The sequence below is a fragment of the Puma concolor genome, chromosome A2 (genome assembly GCF_028749965.1).
Source record: "Puma concolor isolate L17-30 chromosome A2, mPumCon1.1.hap2, whole genome shotgun sequence".
Classification (NCBI taxonomy): domain Eukaryota; kingdom Metazoa; phylum Chordata; class Mammalia; order Carnivora; family Felidae; genus Puma; species Puma concolor.
Genome location: NC_141668.1, coordinates 35044 through 49213, shown reverse-complemented (window position 1 = coordinate 49213; position 14170 = coordinate 35044). Strand labels below are relative to the sequence as shown.

The following is a 14170-nucleotide window of genomic DNA, read 5'->3' as shown; positions in this document are numbered from 1 at the left end:
TGGTGTCTATCCTGAGGGTTGGCCTATTTGATGTCACCCTACTCAGTTCACTTATATCATTAAACTATGGAAGTGGGAAGTTACAGTATATTGTCCAAACACTCTTGCAACAAGGGTTCCATATATGACCTAAATTCTGCCGAGAAGGTTCAGCTGTGCCAAACTGGATCTGGAAGGGAGTGACGGAGAAGTGTATACTGAAAGTCAATGGTGACTTTCTCTTGGTGGGAGAAGTCTCATGTATACCATGTTTTGTTTTTTTTTTTCCACTCATCTGGATTTTCTAATTTTTCTTTCACAAATGTAAAATAAATACACATCCATAGCACTAGAATGAGACCCATGAGCCTTAGATTATGGTCTTAGCTCTGCAGTAATATGGTACTAAGCCTTAGGCAACTTTGTCCATCCCTACGGTTCTCCATGGCTTCCTCAGCAGGTTACAGAGCATGGCCTAGATCATCTCCATTCCAACTACAGGACACTTTGTGTCCACGAAACATGCTGTAATCCCTTGTGTTATATAATCTGCAGTTCCTGTGCATGTAGTTGGTGCCAGATTCCACTAGCGCAGCAGAGAGCAGAACCAGAGCATTGCACTATCAAGAAGACTATACTGAGGAGTTGGTAAGGAAGTGTGAACTGGAGATATAAGCATCTGTGTCCACAGGCTTTAGCCATATTAATCAGTCAGAAGTCTTCAGCACGACTGCTTTCTCTTCTGTTAAAAAAAATGGAGTCTAATTTTAAAACAGAGAAGTGAGACGGTCAGGCACTGCTCTAAAGAGGCAGATACCAGCTACTTAAGGATAGACTGTCAGGTCACCAGGATGTCTGTCCAACAGCTCTCCCACTCATTAAAGCACATGGTGTAAGCTCTCTCCAGAGGCACTAAATCCACATGTGCTTGCATGGCATAAGTGTTTTATGTGGGGTGTGTGTGTGTGTGTGTGTGTGTGTACCCAAACTCTTGACTTGAGAAAGTGTTTCCAACACTAAGCTGTTGTCATAAAGCTGGACAGAGATTCAGTTAGTACCCTCAACACTAGAAGATGCCTTTCTCAAGAGGGTCTTTCTGATGCTTGACAATTTTCTCAAAATATCCACTCTCCTTTTTGGGAATGATGAAACAACAGAGTGTGGAGATGATTCATCTTCATTGTGAAAACTAGATTTTTACAAATAATAATACCCAAGCGTTATTGAATGGATCTTCCATACCTAAAAATGTATCAAGTGCTATACCTAGCAATTTTTCAATGTTCATAACAAAATTTGAAGCAAGTAGTATTATAACCTCTCTTTTCCAGATGAGAAGTACCTTGCCTGAGGTCAGCAAGTTACTAAATGGCAGAGCTAGATTCACTCCAGAACTGGAACAAGCCCTTCCTTGTCATGACCCTGCCCAGGAAGGGTGTAAAGGACATGTCACAGAGCCTCATGGGTTCCTTACAAAACTGTCTTTTCCCACAAAGACGCAGACAGCCTTTCTCCCAAGTGCTTCTGACATATCCTGCAAACAGCTCCCAGTAGAATGAATTTACCACTTCCTTCCTGGGAGAGATGGGAGCACTACCCCCCAGACCTCACTGGCCTGTTACCTCTCCATCTGCAGGTCACCAAGGATTTATCCCTTTGGTTCTATGTAACCTTAATCTGATAGACTTCTAAGCCGCCAACATGGTGAGTGATCTTGCTTTGCTTCTGACCACAAACCTTAGATGTTCTCTGGGCTGCACGGATCCTTCCGTACCCTGGTCAGCATGCTTGCCTCCTCCAAGACCTCAAAGTCACATCTTTGCTACTCTTCTCAGGATGCTGCCATGACCACTCCCATTATCATATGCAGGCAACACCTTTTATGATTTCACAAATGAAACACAAGCAATCAGACCAGAACCTTATCCTCCAACCCAGAAGCTGTCAAACCTGCCTATACCTTTGCCCATGTGTTTGGCTTTCTCTTGTCTCAGTGGATAAACTTAGTGCCCCATCCAAGGCCAAGAGTCCTACCCACTTACTCAAGGACTGGGCCACACTCCTTCCCAAGTCTTTTAATCACTGACTTTTTTTTTCTTTTTTCCAGTTAATGGCGCTACCCAGGAGCTCAAGCCAAAAATACTTCCCCAAATAAGGAAACCTTATTTCTTGTCCTGTGGTCTCCATCAGATCCTGGGGCCTGAGGCCTCAAAACCTATCTACCCCTGACGACTTCTCAGCAGCTCCACCTCCCTCTGCAGTCATACTTGCTGTGCCTCTGTCTAGATCATGAAGAAGCTTCTTGACCGCCCTTCATGCCCCACCTTCCCTGCAGTCTCCGCCCCTACCCAGCTCCCAAGGCCACTTTTCTCAGACAGGGGTCAGATCCTGTCTCTTCCCTGTCTAGGCCTCTAGGGGGTTCCCATTACATTTAGAATAAAAGCCAAACTCTTCACCAAAGCCCACCCTCCACCATTCTTCCTCTCTCTGCTTTGCTCACCTTGTCCCTGAGATGTAGTGCTTGCTTCTACACCAGTGCCATGACATGTACTATGTTTTCTACCTCAAAGCTTTCCCACAAGATCTTCACATAGGTCACTCATTATTCAGTCCCCTCAGAAGTCTCAGTGTAACCTTTCCTGACCTCCCAAGCTCTTTCTCCTGACCCTACTGCACTACTTCACAGCACTTACTCCCACTCGAAATTCTGTTGTTATTTACTCCTCTACTGTTTGTCTTCTTCACTAGAATAAGACCTCCATAGGTAGGGACCAAGTCTATTTTGTTCACCATTGTATCTTCAGTGTGCACATAGTAGGCACTCAATAAATGTTTGCGTAAATTTATTAATCTGACACCAAAGCCTTGGTCTTCAGCACTATCCTCCACTTTTGATGTGGGGAAACCTAGAAGAGAAACCACAAATGGACGTTTCCAAAGAGAAGTCCATGTACATTGGAGGATATCCACGTGCTAGACTTCTCTGTTCATTGGTAGCTATTTTTTCAGTCAAGAGACAAGGTCAAAGTAAAATATATATGTATTTACAACTTGCTTATCCTGAAAGTTACAAAGCTTAGAGTAATTTTCTTTCTCTTTGACATACAGACAGCTGATTTTGCAGCTGATGTAGGCTGATAATAACTTAAAAGTAAGTTATTATCCTGGCATTAGTTCTTTAATTTTGTTTAGTAAAAATATTTACATTTTCCAACATGTTTTGGATTATAAATTCAACAAAAGACATCAACAAATTAGAATTCATGTATATACTGGATTTTTCAGAATCTACCCTATGTTAGAACACAAAGTGCTCATGCCTAAAATATTGTACCATGGGGTGATGCTCCTGAGACTTTGTTTACAAGGCCCAGCATCATTTCTGGGCCTAGTTGAAATAAATCTTGACTATGCATTCTTAATTTTTATGGGGTTTAAAGTATTTTTATGAGTTGTTTGAGGGAAAATGACAGAATTATAATTATTGGGCAACATTGACTGACTGTGTCTTTATGTAAGTGAATTTTCCCAGATGCTAAAGCATATTTTTACTCATTATATACATGCAAGCCTTTTAAATCAGAGAATACTGACGACATTTTGGACTTTCCTTTATGACTCATGAATATTCAATGTTGCACTGATCTGACCTTCCTGGATATGAGAGGCTTGATTGAAATTACCCAAGAGAGAGGTGTTGTCCATGCAAGCAACATAACTTCTCTCTGACTGCATCTTCAAGTGGCCTCTTCTCCCCATGTGTATCTGCATACTGGCCTCTTCTTGATTGAATCAAGGGCCTCCCCTAACCCAATATGGCCTCATCTCAACTTACATCCTAATTGTATCTGCAAAGAGCCTATTTTCAAATAAGGTCACATTCACAGATTCAATGTGGATATGAATTTTGGGAGGACATTATTCAATATAGTACACTAATAAATATAAGAAATAATGGCTGATATTATATCAGGTCTCACATATCCTGCTGTTGATTTAAAGAAGTCAGGTGAAGTCAAGCCTACCATAAATATCTGCTCCTCTACTCACCCATTTTCCTAAAAGCATGAGATTATACAGTAGGAGATATATATATATATATATATATATATATATATATATATATATATTGCAATAAGCCATTGAGTGCTGATAAGGTGCCAAGTTAACTAACTTTTTAGTGTAATTGTAGGTGAGACTCTTTCCATCGACACAGTCACTGCAGCAAGGTTTAATGGAGGGGAAGAGCTTAGCTAGAATATTCACCAAGACAGGAAACATGGGGGGAGGCTGGGAGAACTTAGATCCTGGGGAAACAGAGACTAAAGGGGACATAGTAAAGTCCAAAGGAAAACACTATCAACTTTAGAGTTTTGCTCAAGGTGGACCCAGAGACAAGAGTGTATAAAATGACCCAGAGAGAAGAGGTTAGAGATCTAATACCCACACTTTGTCAAACTCTTGAAGGGTGTAGAAGAACTGTCATTCCCAGGATGGGCACATTTTCCCAATGAACTGGGGCAGCAGGAGAGTCTGAGGGGGCAGGAGCATTTATTCACTCAGCTGGTGCTGCTGAACACCTCCCCTGTGCTCCCCATCTCAACTGCTATGAGAGACACAAGGTCCTGATGACATTGAGACAATGGTGGTGGTCACAGGAACCACTTACTGGGAATTTATTAAATGCTCAACACTGTACTAGGCACCTTATGCACATTAATTATCTTATTTGCTTTAATCCCCACAACCACATTATGAAGTTGATTTCATTATTATTTCACCATTTTATAGATAAGGAAGCTAAGATTTAAATAGGAGTGATTTATCTAAAATTAGTTTCTGGTGACAGAGCTAGAATCCAGGTCTGTCCTTCTCTGAAGCTTAATGATCTTATACATAGAAGATCAGAGAAAATTGAAATACTCTATAATGAGAGATACTTTTTAACTCTACTGTTGTCTTTTGACTTACGAGAAGTCTTATGATTGAAATATAAGGACTGTCTTGACCTCCTTGCAAATTACCAACTGGATAGACAAAGGTCAGATGCTAGATGGTCCCAAGGTCCCTCTGACTCTGTAATATTGTGAATTACTCTAAATAACAGATATCTTCCCATCTCTTACTTCAAAAGGAAAAAAAAGTCTTCATGTTATGTTCAAATCATTGATTCCTGATGGCATGGGCTATTTTCTCCCAACTGACTTTCCTTTTGATGGCTATGTACAGAAAAATTACATATAACCAAAACCAGGAGTTCAGCCACCAATAATAAGATCCTACATTTGAATAGCATGTATATATTTTAAAATGCATTGTAGTAAACATATGAGCATCCCATTTCCTAAACTCTAGGTGGTATAAATAAAAGCTTTTGACATGATCAGAAACTTTGGGAACTTGATGACACTATGTCACTCCATAAAACTGTATGCGATTCCAGAAACTGTAGGGGTAACTGATGATTCAGTAAGTGTAGCTCCTTCCCTCAAATAGTTTATGATCTTATTGATGAATACGTATAGAAGAAAGCCAGAAAGCAATAATTAACAAATGAGCTCCATGGTAAAGTCTGTGGGGATTGTCCTAGGCCAAGCTCTCCCAGAAGCACAACCTGAGACAGAAAGTTGCTTGTAAGCAAGATATTTGGGATAGTTCCTAGGAAGCCGCCATAGGGGAATGGCAAAGTGAAAAGTGGAAGGAAAATAGAAGATAAAAAGAAAAAAGGAAACTAATAGGGAAAAAGGGGAAAAAGAAGGAAATAAAATAAACCACTCTGTGTTCAACTGGGACTCAAGCTTTCGGCGGGGGGGTACTTTGGGAGAGGGTGTGGAGCCTGCTCCCAAGTACCTCAGCCAAGGTGTTGCCGCTGGAGCATTTATACACCATCTCATGTCACCATGGGTATAGGGCTGCTTCCAAGACTTCTGACATGCTCCTAGGATTGTCAGGTGGATTCCAGAAGCCAAACAAAGGCTTTAGGTGCAAAGACCCACAGTGAAGAAATCTATTAGTGTTTATTAGCCCATTTCCCAATATTTCTACCCTGGAAAACTTTTTCCTCATATAACCCACTAACATTTTAAAGAATTCAGGGGTGGGAGATGCTGGACTAGAGTTATCTCAGTATTCCAGATCTATAGTTACACAGGTCTCTACTTGTAAATCCAAAAGCTAAAGAAGAGAAAAGGAGGGTGGGGGCAATTAGTATCAATAAAATGGGAAGAGCACGTGACATACTGGGGTGAGCTGATGCCCCATTTCATGTTAACAAGACAGGGTTCCAAGATGGATTGAAAAGATACAAGGCAAAGACAAATACGCATATTTCCTTTTAGTACCTTTACCTTTTCCCTTAAAAATTTTAAGGAAAACCAAAAGGATTTCCATATAGTCAACACCTTTCAATCTGTTGAGGCCAAAATAAATGGCAGTGGCCTCTGAGGAGGGCCACATATTGTGCAAGGGCACAGCACTCTGCAAGGAAGATGGAGCAGAGAGACTCTAAGTGGCCCTTTTGTGCCCACTGTGTAGTTTCCCCTGTGTAATCCCCTTCTCCTGAATGGGAGCAGGACCTGGGACTTGCTTCCAATGCACAGAATACAGCAAAGGTGATGGCTGCACTGCTCTGGCTATGAGGAAGTAAGTGGCCATGCAGAAGAGCCCTATGTGGCAGGGAATTAAGGCTAACAGCCATAAGAAACTGAGGTCCTGAGTCCAACAGGTCCCAAGGAACAGAATCTGACCAATAATCCAATGAACTAGAAAGCAGATCCTTCTCTAGTCAAGCTTTCAGATAAGATCATAGCCTCATGAGAAACCCAGAAGCTTAGGACCCAGGCAAGTCACACAGAAACTCCTGTGAGACAATAAATTTAAGTTGTTTTAAACTGGTGAGTTTACGCAAAGTTGTTACACAGCAGTAGATAACTAATAGTAAGGGAATGATTTATCCATTTTGGGGAGAAAAGCATCACTACTTGGATTCAGGGTGCCCGGAACAATTTACCAAAATAGTGTTTGTTGAAAGAAAGGAAACATTCTCCTTGTATAGCCTTATTTGTATCCAACATGAGGAAGATGATCATGGCACAACATCTGGTTGAGCCAGGAACTCTGTCCTGACTAGGTTTGCTTGAGCCAAAGCCATCTAAAGCTAGCTTACATAAACTTTGTATTAAACCAAAATACTATCTTTTTCAACTGCAGATACTCTCTTAAAAAAATCATTAAACATACCTTTGTGCCCAGATAGACCCTCTATTCCCAATCTTCTCCATTTTCCTTTTCTTTTCTCTAAGTGGAGTAATACAGAGTAATATAGAATTTGATATTCTGGTGATTGTTGGATTTTGTAATCTGTTTCTTCATCACAGGCTCAAAACCACAATCTAAACAGGATTGTTCCTTGCTGAGCTTGTGTGTTCAAGGATGAGAGATAACTGTTCATATTTGTTATTTTTAAAGGAGTTAGCATGTTTGCTCTCCTGGGTCGGGGCAATCCTTTAAGGAGAGTATAGCCCAGGGCTAAAGTAAAACATTGACCAGAACTTATTTAAATAACTTTAACTCCAAATATATTCCTGCAGGGGGTAGTGAAGACAATTGGCAGTTTTTAAGTAATACAAAGCTTTCTCAAAATACACAATTTGCTCTTGGTTTCTTTCTAGCAAAGTTTAAGAAGATACCTAAATCCTTCCTCTTAATCTAATAATAATTTTATAAAATATCAACAAATTTCCTTAATTTACATGGATCCACATAGCTGTAAAGAACATAACTGTAATCTTATCAACCAAAATAATCTCTTTTATCATTACTTCTACTCATTTATGTGCCAATGAAATAAGACTCAACATTCAGAGATATCATAAAGTATATCTTTTAAAACATTTATCATGACCAGTGTTACATGCATTTTGTGATTTAAAAATTTGTAATACTTTTTTCATAAAACTAACTGCTGTGCCCTCTCCCAGAGCTGAGAAAAGAGTGTACGGCTTTGTAAAGTGAAAAAAACAAAAATGACAAACCCTTGTAAAGCAAAGCAGCAATAAAATGAGAGAGCAGTGACTGTGGTCCCCTGAGCAAACCTTTTATGGGACCATGAAAATTTAACAAGGCACATTAGAGAATGCATTTTCACTCAGCAAAGGATATGCTGTTATTTTCAAAAATTATCTTTAAATAATAAATTGCCTAATTATGGACAATATAACTCAATTCATAAAATGTCTATTTATGCACTGCTTTTCAAAAGCACACTAAGAAACGAGCTAAGAAACAAATGTCCTGCATTAAAATAACTGAATAATGCTCAAACTAAAATTGCCCTTGATGATTATGAACATTCCTATTTAATTTAATAGGACTTACAGATAATTCTGTGTTAAGGAACAGTTCAAATTAGTCACTTAAGTTGCTTAGTTTTTTAAATTTTTTTTTTTCAACGTTTATTTATTTTTGGGACAGAGAGAGACAGAGCATGAACGGGGGAGGGGCAGAGAGAGAGGGAGGCACAGAATCGGAAACAGGCTCCAGGCTCTGAGCCATCAGCCCAGAGCCTGACGCGGGGCTCGAACTCACAGACCGCGAGATCGTGACCTGGCTGAAGTCGGACGCTTAACCGACTGCGCCACCCAGGCGCCCCAGTTTTTTAAATTTTTAAAAATGTTTTTATTCATTTTTGAGAGACAGAGCACTAGCGGGGGCGGGGGGGGGGAGGGCGAGAGTGAGGGAGACACAGAATCCAAAGCAAGTTCCAGGCTTGAGCTTGTCAAGCACAGAGCCCGATGTGGGACTTGAACTCACAAATCGTGAGATCATGACTTGTGTTCAACCGACTAAGCTACCCAGGCACCCCGAGTTTGCTTATTTTTTAATGGAAAGCATGATTTTCTCTGGTTTTGTGTTGACTTACATCTAGATTTAATAAATGTGATTACATCCTTGAGGGAAAGTATGGTATGTCAGAGGGGACACTTAATTGAGTAATCAGCCTGAATCCCAGTTAGCAGGTATCAGTGATATCTGAATGTCTTAAGAGAGGACAAGTATTATACCTAGTACATCATGAACATTCATCAAATAGTGTTGGTTCCCTGATGCTGTGAAATGGAGAATTTGGTGGTCCTCAGTGTGAATTCATATTGTTGAGGTATGTAAGGACTTTCTTTGGACATGGGTAGTTTTAAGAGACCTACTTTCTAGCTTCTCAACTTCTGTACGTTCTTTCTCATAAAAGATATATGATTTTGGATGCAACTTTGGTTTAAGTGCAGATGCTTCACACCAAGGACCAATTTAGAACATGAGTAGTGGTCCAGGAAAGTGACTTGGATGACTAAATATTAATTTCAATTGGTATACAGTAATTGATCGATAAAAACTGTATTACCTTAGGATAAAACTCTGTGGAAATGTAAATAAGATTTCAAAAGGAATGAGGCTTCATGTAAACTTTGCGTCTGTTAAAGTGGAACTTGTTCATGTGTTTAAATGGATGATGGATATCACGCTGCTAGTGTATTTAGATTTCATTGGTAACACTTAAAAGAGTAGTGTTGTAGCTTCAGCATTTGAAATGTCAGCATTTACAAAATGTTGGAAATTATATCCTGTATGTGCAGTTATAATAAATTTTGCTGTCAATTTAAAACTATGCAAGAGAGTGCATAATTTTAGGTATTTTTCTTCTGATATAAACCAGCAAAATGTTTGAAGCTTGCTAGTTGTATGTGTGATTTAGTGTGTTGTTATAATAAACATCCTAGAGTGACATCATCAAAAATGGTAGCTCCAAAAACCCTCTTTTCCATAAAGGAAACAAACACTGGCACAAACTGTGGAATCACCAAAGGACTAAAAATTAACCAAAGGCTTGCAAATATCTGGAGGGCTGTCAATGAATAATTGGCTGAATCTCATGAAAAACAACAGGCTCTGTTTTACTTATCCTAGTCCAGCTACAAGGTAGCCTCACAAACTAACAACCTGCCTTCACAATGAGAACCAGCAACCTGCAATCCACTAGAGCCAAGAAACAGCTGGAGCTCCATCAGTCTCTAGGGAGAATTGTCATTATTTGACCTCCTGTCTGGAGGCTCTCTGGAGGACCCTAAGTTGCAAAACTGTCTATCTTTGAGCTGGCTAGGAGCTTGACCAGCCTGAAAGCCTTTTCCCCAGGGGCACTTGTTGAAAACAATCACAGCCATTTTTTTTTTAATGCACAGCTGCCTGAGGCAGCGGATAACAGCTCCCAAACTGTAGGCTGACCAGAAAGCATAAAAGGAAAGCTGGATAATGAGAGGCCTGCAGGAACTTTGTAAAGTTCTGACACCCCAAAGCTATGTGCATGCTCAGGAAAGACAAGAGAAAACCCTCAGCTCTCACCTCCCACTGACCTTGAGACTCTGAACAAGCAAGAAGTGAAGCCAAAGCAGAGTTGTCAACTGCCTGGCTGATTGTTGAGGGTGTGCCCTAGAATTCATATAGAATCCTTTAGCAAAGCCTGGGAGACTTAGTGGTTCCAGGTGTTTAAGGAAATTGGATCAATCATTATCTGTCCATAAACTGACTGAACAGAGACTTCAGTGGGCACACATGACAAAGAAAACAGACTTCACAAAACTGGTGCAGAAAAGGCAATAAAAAAGCAAGCAAGAGGCACCTGGGTGTCTCAGTCAGTTATAAGTGTCCGACTTTGGCTCAGGTCATGTTCTCATGGTTCATGGGTTCGAGCCCCACATCAGGCTTCTGTGCTGACAGTTCAGAGCCTGGAGCCCACTTCAGATTCTGTGTCTCCGGCTCTCTCTGCCCCTCTCCCACTTGTGCTCTGTCTCTGTCTCCGTCTCTCTCTCAAATATAAATAAACATTAAAACAATAAAAGCAATCAAATACAACAACTACTACAAAAAGCAAAAGCAACAGACCCTGGAGACGGGGTGAACCTGATTCCATGTTGTTTCCATGTTGTATTATTTAAAATATCATTTTTCAAAAAGGAATTATAATGAGTGCAAAGAAACAAGAAAGCATTGCCCATATACAGGGAGGAAAAAGCAACCAATAGAAACTCCTTGAGGAAGCCCACATAATAGACATAATAGCCAAAGACTTCAAATCAGATATTTTGAATATATTCAAAGAAACAGAAAACCATGCCAAAATAACTGATGGAAAGTGAGAATGTCTCACTAAATAGAGTACCAATAAGAGGTTCAAATTGTGAGTATATTTTTAAAACCCTCAAATAGAAATTCTGGAGTTAAGAAGTACAGTAACTGAAATGAAAAGTAATAAACATCCTACAGAAAATCCTTTCAGCTTATTGCTGCTGTGTCTCAAGCATCACCAGCTAGTAATTCATTCACTGTGATACACTCACTTGTTTAAGTGTAAATATCCTCAGAAGCTTAAGCTACCCTTCAATCCTGCCAGTCTTCTCATGAATTGGTTCCCTGTGGCTGTCAGAGACTGGTTTCTCTAGAGCTCAGGACCTTGGTTGGCTGGGGTGGGTGTGGAGGAAGGGCAAGGGAGAGCTTATGGCCAACTCTTGGCATTACTCGGCAAGGACACGTGAGTGGCCCATACTAAGGACTCTGGGTTTTGACATTTTAGCCATAATAGGCTCTACCCTCATGCCTAATGCTTCAGGAAAAAGAAGTCACAAAATAAAAACCTGCAGACAATAGATAAATGGAGCTGTAAAATGGGAAATAACTTCAAAGAATCAGCATTGTAACCTGATGGAGAAGGGACAAGTTTGACAGAAGCTAGGGTAATCAGATCTTGAGAGCTCCAGTTTAACTCCGTTATTATAAAGTAAACACAACAAGAGCAAACATTTGTACCAAGCCTTCGTTCTCAAACATAAAATAAAACAAATATTTAAAGTTCCCAGTGGGTGTGCTATATATAGCCAGGGAAAAGTAGGCTCGGGTCAGAGATCCAAGAGTAAACAAGAAGGTATCTCAGGAGTCTGACCTTCTCCTTTCCTCCCATAATCTCTTAAAATTTCTAAGCATTACAGACTGAGAGAGCAGAATAAAATCAGTAAAATGTTTCCAGGAATAAAAACCAAAGATAAGCCCTGAGGAATACCTGTGGTCTAATTTAACTTCACGTTTGAAAACTTCTTGCTAAAAGATGGTAGAGTGTGGAGGTGAAATATTGGCCCAATGCTGTTAGCCATGTGATGTAGACAAGCTACTCAGTGTTTCTGGCCCTCTATTTGCCATCTGTAAAATAGGAATAAGACTTGCTTATCCCAAGGTTCTTAAGAAATAAGAACTCAGGCAATAATTTAGTTAAAAAGAACTTAGACCAGAGCCTGGCATAAAATGTGTACTCAAGCGTTGGTTAACTGTTATTACTGCTATCAAATAACATTTCCATCATTTCTGCTTGAGTGACTGAAATATGCAACACTGAGATCTACTGCTCTAGCACGGAAGCATTTGTTTCAAGAATTTCCCTTTTAAAATGTAAATAAGTTTAGGAGGTGATAATGTATCAGACAGCTTCAATTAGTAATACCTTAATATTTTTAACAGCCAGAAATTCGATCTCCAATTATTTAGCCAAAAACTGAGCCCTGGAAAAATTACATACAAGGCCAATACATTTTTATTGGCGGGGGGGGGGGGGATTTGTTTTGAGTATCAGAAGCTACCTTAGGAGATGGGACTAGATTGTGATTCCTTGGACAGTCGGGGACCAATGTGGGAATACAAGATACAGGATATGGGAATGGAACAGGTTTAAAATCAGGGCATGGAGAAAGAGGGAGCATACTACAGAGATGGATCCCTCTGTGGCTCCACAAGTCCAAGGTCTATTTGGAACAAATCTTGCATAAAATGAAACTTGGGTTTTTAATGAAACTGAAGATTCACAGAACCATGTGTCCAGAGGGCGAAAGAAATTGCACAAAGTAAGCGGTCAGGGCTCCAGAAGAAGGAACCAGATAAACAGCCACATCTCAGAAAACTGATATTTATTAATGCTCACTCTGGCACCCAGGAAAGATTTCTGATAGGTGAGTACAATTGGAAATTGACAGGATCTGATGGAGAAACGTAGTAACAAGTCTAGGGGCATAAAGACAGGATGGGTGCTGGATGGGTAAGGTAAGCTGCCAGAAGCCAAGTATACCTGTCCATATTTTTGCCTAGGGCTGACCCAGGCAGCAAGTACCCATTGCTGTGCGGAGGAAGAAGGGAAATACGTTCTTTCTGAAAATAGACACAGGCAGGGGCGCCTGGGTGCCCCAGTCAGTTAAGTGGCCGACTTTGGCTCAGGTCATGATCTTGCAGTTTGTGAGTTCAAACCTGTGTCAGGTTGTGTGCTGACAGCTCAGAGCCTGGAGCCTACTTTGAATTCTGTGTCTCCCTCTCTCTCTGCCCTTCCCCCACTCACACACACACACACTCTCTCTCTCTCAAAAATAAATAAAAGTTAAGAAAAAAAAGATAGGCAGCTTTCTACAGCAGACTGTGATGGAAAGAGTCAAGAGGCCCAATTCCGAGTTCTAGTCTTGGCTCACTCACTAATCAGATTTTAGTCCTGTACATTGATGTTATCTTTTTGTGAATCGGCAACTTCATCTATCAAATGAAGAGACTGGGTTGTTAGTTACCAACTACAGAGGTATCATGAACACTTTTCAGATCTGGTGAAAATTATGGACACCACCCTTAGAAAAATGCATGCATCTATATACACATACAAGCTTGGGTGCAGTCAAGCTAGATAACCAACCAGTAACGCTGAATGAGTCTCCTTCCAAGGACATCCTTCCAAAGGTCTCATTTGTCTCTCCACAAGACCCTGAAGACTCTTCCATCCTAAACATCCGTGGTTTTCATTTACCACGACAGAAGGAAACATTTCTTTAAAATAAATTTAAAAAATTTTTTTTAATGTTTATTTATTTTTGAGACAGAGAGAGACAGAGCATGAACGGGGGAGGGGCAGAGAGAGAGGGAGACACAGAATCGGAAGCAGGCTCCAGGCTCTGAGCCATCAGCCCAGAGCCCGACGCAGGGCTCGAACTCACCGACTGTGAGATCGTGACCCGGGCTGAAGTCGGACGCTTAACCGACTGAGCCACCCAGGTGCCCCTAAAATAATTTTTTTTAATGTTTATTTATTACTGAGAGACAGAGAGAGAAAGAGCATGGGAGGGGC

General features: G+C 40.5%; 1 long non-coding RNA gene across 1 annotated transcript; it reads right to left on the bottom strand.

Moving 5' to 3' along the window:
- Positions 1 to 329: 329 nt before the first annotated feature.
- On the bottom strand, positions 330 to 1803 carry LOC147582902 (uncharacterized). The gene is made up of 2 exons (XR_015242572.1): positions 1717 to 1803; positions 330 to 721 (listed from the first exon to the last, which is right to left on the bottom strand). It is a non-coding gene; the product is annotated as an uncharacterized LOC147582902 (long non-coding RNA).
- Positions 1804 to 14170: the final 12367 nt, after the last annotated feature.